Below are 5555 nucleotides of genomic sequence, written 5' to 3' on the forward strand. Positions count from 1 at the left end.
CCTGCTCACCCACCAGGCCTGCCCTCCTCACCCACCAGGCCTGCCCTGCTCACCCACCAGGCCTGCCCTCCTCACCCACCAAGGCCTGCCCTGCTCACCCACCAGGCCTGCCCTCCTGACCCACCAGGCCTGCCCTCCTCACCCACCAGGCCTGCCCTGCTCACCCACCAGGTCTGCCCTCACCCACCAGGCCCACTCCTGCCTGGAGGACACACCACATGGCTGTCCTCCCCACCCCACCTAGTTTCCAAAGGGACCTTTTCCAAAGAGGAAAAACAGGAGAGGACAGTACAGGAGTCCTCCCTCTGCTTAACCCTGCGGTGGTTTCCTCTCAGGCTTAGGGTAAAGCCAAACCACTCACCACCACCAAGGCCCCCTTCCCGGCTACGAGCCTTGGCCCCCCACCCCGCTGCTTCCCTCTGCTCAGGGGGCTCCACGTGGGCAGCTCACAGTTCCCTGCGCCCCAGGATCTTTGCTGGCCTTTCCCTCGCCTAGGCTCTGCCCAGGGGATGATGCGCTCTCCGGGAACGGAGGGACAAGGCTGGGCCGCGAGGACCTCGCACTCCCGGCTGCTGCGGGACCAGTGCACAGGGGAGAAGGCCTGCGGGTTTCATCCAGACTGGACCCCTCGGGGCTCAGTGTGCAGACCCGCACTGCACCGCAGCTCTGCAGGGGACGGCCTTGGCGCAGCCCCACAGAGTCACCCCGTTCATTCCTTCTTTCATTAGAACAAATGCATGGGTGCCAAGCCGGCAGCCCAGTCCTCCTGGCACCCCAGAGTCCTGCCCCTCAAGGAAGAGTCCGCCTCCCGAACCCGCGTGCAGGCTGATTCCCACCTAGGCCCGGGTCTGCAGGCCGCGGAGAGGCAGGGACTGGGTGGCAACGGGGCTCCACGCCATGCCCAGGGCGGGTCCTCACCTTTCCAGCCCTTTCCTGTCTCCACCACAGCCACCTCCTTCCAGCTCACGCCCCGCCCTGCGTCCCGGGCTGTTCCTGGGCGTGGGCGCCTTCCTCCCCCGGGCAACCCCACAACCTGCTCAGCCTACTTCTCCTCAGGAGCCCCCACTCCTCCCCCGCCACCGCCAGGCCAGACACCGAAGCCCCATCTCGCCCCTCCTGCCCAGGCTCACAGCCCCAACTCCAACTTTGAAAACCTCACGGCCACGGGACGCCAACACGTGGTTTGGGCAACGTGGGCACCTGTCTCGAAAGCCCCCAAGGCTTCACTGTCCCCGCCAGAGGGGGCTGCCAAGCCAGGGTGCAGACCCCCTTCCCCCAGAACCCCCAAGTCTAGCCCCCATCCCCCTGTGGAGGAAGGCGGGGGGTCTGGAGCAGGGCCGGTCCTGTATGTGCGCCCCGGGAGACAGTGGTGCCCGCGCGCGTCCCTGGTTAAAGAAAGGCCACCTCGGTGCCCGCAGGACCCACAGAGCGCCCTCAGGGACAGGACTGGGGACCCTGGCCGCCGCACAAGTTTTCTTCCAGGAAGAGAAGAGTAAGGCAGAGCCACCGGCCACGCCACCCACCCCTCCCCACTGGCCCTCCGCCTTTCCCTTCCCTCCTGCGCTCGCTCGGGTGGCACAGCGGCCTGGGCCAGTGGCGCCTTCCCCCCGCGGGGATTCGCAGCTCAGCCGCTGAATCTGGAAGTCGGAGCGCCTCCCAGTCAGGTGGAAGAGCCCCCTCCCACCCCAGCATGGGAACGGCCCCCAGCCTGGACCTTGTACTTGAGGTGAAAATATATCTGCCAAATGTGGCTCTCTGTTTCAAAAACGGTAGTCCCCTGATTAAGATACACCTTCCAGAAGTCCAGCGTGTTTACATTTATCATGAGCGCTTTTTAAAATTTGCATTTTCTAAAGTGCTTTTAGCTTTTAAAAATGTTCGCACCTGCATCGGTTCATACAACTGGCATGAGAGAAGTGTAGCCACCATTAAGAACTCTATTATATAAATGAGAAAACTGAGGGTTACATGGTCAAATAATTTGGGTCAGTGAGTAAATAAAAGAAACATACTGGTGAGTGACTACTTGCGCCAGGCACTTGTAATCTCCTCCAATTTTATCCTCCTAAGAACCCTTAGAAGTACAGATAAGGAAAGTGAGGCTCTGAGGTTTGGGTGTTTGCCCGGGTCACACAGCTAGAGATGGAGCTGAACCGTGGTTTGGCTTATCACATCACCAAGCCCTTTCATCCTTCTCTGGGCTGTGAAACATCACGGCTCCTTCGCTTGGGGAAGTGTTACCCCTGTGATAAGAGCAGCAAGAACCTTTTTCTTGGAATGAATAAAATACTGTGGAAAGAATAAAAAACAAGATGTTAGGGGCCCACTGTCCTCTGTTTCAGGGGCTCCTCTGCTCATGATGACTCTTAGACTAGAACAGTCTAGAACTCTGCAGCTGGCCTAAGGCCTTGGAACCCAGGCACTGGTGCGACACTCCACCTTTTTTTCTGTCTCTTTGGGAGAGTCCACTAACCAGCCATTCTAATCTAAAATAGGATAATATTTTCCGGGGATCAATTTAGATATCTATGGTAATCATTTGTGCTGTTTTTCAAATAGTCTGGGCCTCCTTTGCTGACATGGTAGGAGGCCATACCCTGGGCCTCTTGAGTGGGTACGGTCATGTGACTCACTTTGCCGGTGAGTAGACATGACTTGTGCCACTTCCTGGAGAAAATCGTAAGAAACAGTTCACAATAGTCTTGTAGTCTAGTCTCTTTCACCTTTCCTTGGCAAAAGCAGAGACAAAGAGATAGAGCCTGAGTTGTCCCTTAGTCAAGAAGATCTGATCTACAATGGCAGTGGGATATAAGGGAGAAATATGTTGCTTCTAGTTGCTGAGATTTGGGGATGCTTGTTACAGCAGCAAATTCTAGCCTATCCTAACTGATACAGTAACATATTTGAAAACGGTATGCCTTCTATACATACATTACAATATGTATATGCTTCATTCTTCTTATCTATAAAATAGGGTAATTTACGTCATGAGGACTAACTGAATAATACATATAAATGATTACATATGTCCTGACGCATTATATATTTTGCATGTGTTCACTATTATCATTAATGTTGTTCTTCTTTTATGTAACTATTATTATGAATGTTGTTCTTGCTATTGTTTCTTTTTTAAAATGTTTCCTGCATAAGCCCTGATGCCCAGGCCAGTGGTAAGGGAAGGTGTTGGGACCTACCCAACAGAAGTAACTGTGTAGGGAGCGAAAGTGAGGCCAGGTCTTCCGAGGAGCAGTCAGCTCTGGAGGTCACTTGGTTGCCACGGTCCCTCTTTGATGGCAGTTGCCCTATCTGCCTTCTTCAAAACAAATTACAAAAGTCATGCACATTGTCTATGAAAAATCAGAAAACATAAAAGTATAAAGAAAATAAAAATTATCTGTAATCCCACTCCAAAGATAACCTCTTTTAATATTTTTGTATATATATATCTTTCTCATCTATTTTTCTTGCACCATTTTATTTCTCCAAGTAGAACTTGTACTGCACATAGCTGTCAGGCAACCTACGTTGTCTTTCGTATTATTTTTTTCTTTTAACTAAAAATATGTCAAGAACATTTTCCCACTTTATTAAATGTTTTCCTACAAAATAATTTTAATGCAGCTTAGTAAGGCACATATGAATCTGTAGCAGCAATTAAATTACTAATTCCTAGTTCAAAATCCAGCCACAAAATTACTGAGCACTTAATACACGCCATGCATTGAGCTAGTGCTGGTGGTAAACTGATGATAAAATCAGGCCCGGCCCACCCTCAGGAGCTGACCCTTCACTGTCTCCCAGGGAGTACTTGGATTCCTGCCCTCGGGGGAGGAGTGCTGGGCCGTTATCAATAGTGATGCAGTGATGCGAAGAACATCCTTAAAGCTACCTCTTTTTCCAAATCTGCCTGACTTGTGATTCTGACAGGTACAAAACAAAATACAATAAATGTCTTCTTAAATGTATAACGGAGTTCGAAAAGAAGTGAGGGTAAATATCAGGGGCCAAAAATGGAAAGAAACATGGAAAGCAGTAGACTAAATAGGTGTTAGCATTTCAGATACCCGGTGGAGCTGGAAAGACGATGAGAGTCCATTTATGTACACTGGGGCTTGGGTTTATAGCCGTACATATATAGGAGAAGTCCCACAGGCCAGATCAGGATGGGGAACTGTGTCTGAGATCCCTGCAGAAGGTGACACCCACAAGAAGCTCCATATTTGGTAAAAGAGCAGATTGCACCCTAACAAAGAGTGAAAAGAAGGAAGCTTGTCCGTTTTCGCTTGAGTGCTGAATAAAAAGAAAAAGGATTCCTGAGAATTTGTAAGCTCTGCAAACAATGTCCACATCGTTTAGAGTTCAGGGTTCGGGGTTCAAATGTATTGTACCTCACGGCCTAGGTACCACAAAACACAATAAATTAACGTGAGAAATATTCCTGGGCTGGTAACACCCCCTGGCCACCTGGCAGAAGTAACAGTCATCCTCTCAATCCAGGCCACAGGGAAGTCCTACAGAGAAGGAAGACCAGCACACATGAACTTGCTGGTCAAAATTAGAAAACCGTTGAGGAAGTGAGCCTCAAGGAGCAGGCATCAAAAGAAACAACAAATAGAAAAGCAGGCCTCCAAATACCTCACATAATGAGATTATCTGATAAGTACTGTGAAGTATGTAAAACTACGAAATACATAAGTAAAAAAATGCGATCACAGAAGAACAGAGTGTTGTGTAAAACGAGAGGAGCAGGAGGTCAGCGAACATCCATGGCCGTGTGCGCTGATACCTCAGCGCACACAGGCATTGCGCACATCCTAGGAGGGTGTCCCATCAGTATTGTGTTTGACTTCAAGGAACAGAAAACCCACTGTCCAACGGTGCCTAAAACAGAGCAGAGGTTATTTTTCTCCAAAACCTACCAGTTTAGAGGCGGGCTTCTGTTGGCATTGGCTCAGCCATTCATCTGCGGCATCTGGGGCCCAGGCTGTCACCATTGCACTTGGCCTCCCTTAGTAAATCGTTTTTTGTTATTGTCCTTGCTACCTCAAAATTTCAGGATGACTGCTGCCTCTTCAGATAGCACGTAACTGCAAAAGTGGGAAGGGAAGAAGCGAAGGGTGAAGAGCCAGCTACATATGCCCCTGCTTATAACAAACTACCACCATTGCCACCACCACCACCATCACCATCGCCACCACCGCCACCACCACCAGCACCAGCACTATCATCATTATTTCCACCACCATCACCACCACTGCCACTGCCACTGCCACTACCACCACCACTACTGCCACTACCACTGCCACCACCACCACCTCCACTGCCACTACAACTGCCACCACTGCCACTACCACTGCCACTACCACTGCCACCACCACCACCTCCACTACCACTACCACTGCCACCACCACTACCAACACCATCATCACCAGCACTATCATCATTTCCACCTTCACCACCACCACTGCCACTACCACCACTGCCACCACCACCAGCACCAGCACTATCATCATTATTTCTACCACCACCACGACCACCACTGCCACTACCAC

The 5555-nt window shown here is 50.8% G+C and overlaps 1 long non-coding RNA gene across 1 annotated transcript in view; it reads right to left on the reverse strand.

The window, feature by feature from the left end:
- Positions 1 to 5156, reverse strand: part of LOC116540457 — a 10841-nt gene extending 5685 nt beyond the window's left edge. The window contains exons 1-2 of the long non-coding RNA XR_004264450.1: positions 4923 to 5156; positions 3198 to 3316 (exon numbers count right to left, since the gene is read on the reverse strand). This is a non-coding gene — a long non-coding RNA (uncharacterized LOC116540457). The remainder of the gene's footprint in view (positions 1 to 3197; positions 3317 to 4922) is intronic.
- Between the last annotated feature and the right edge of the window lie 399 nt (positions 5157 to 5555).

This window comes from Sapajus apella, unplaced genomic scaffold (assembly GCF_009761245.1).
Source record: "Sapajus apella isolate SASKATOON/1434 unplaced genomic scaffold, GSC_monkey_1.0 scaffold140, whole genome shotgun sequence".
Taxonomy (NCBI): Eukaryota; Metazoa; Chordata; class Mammalia; order Primates; family Cebidae; genus Sapajus; species Sapajus apella.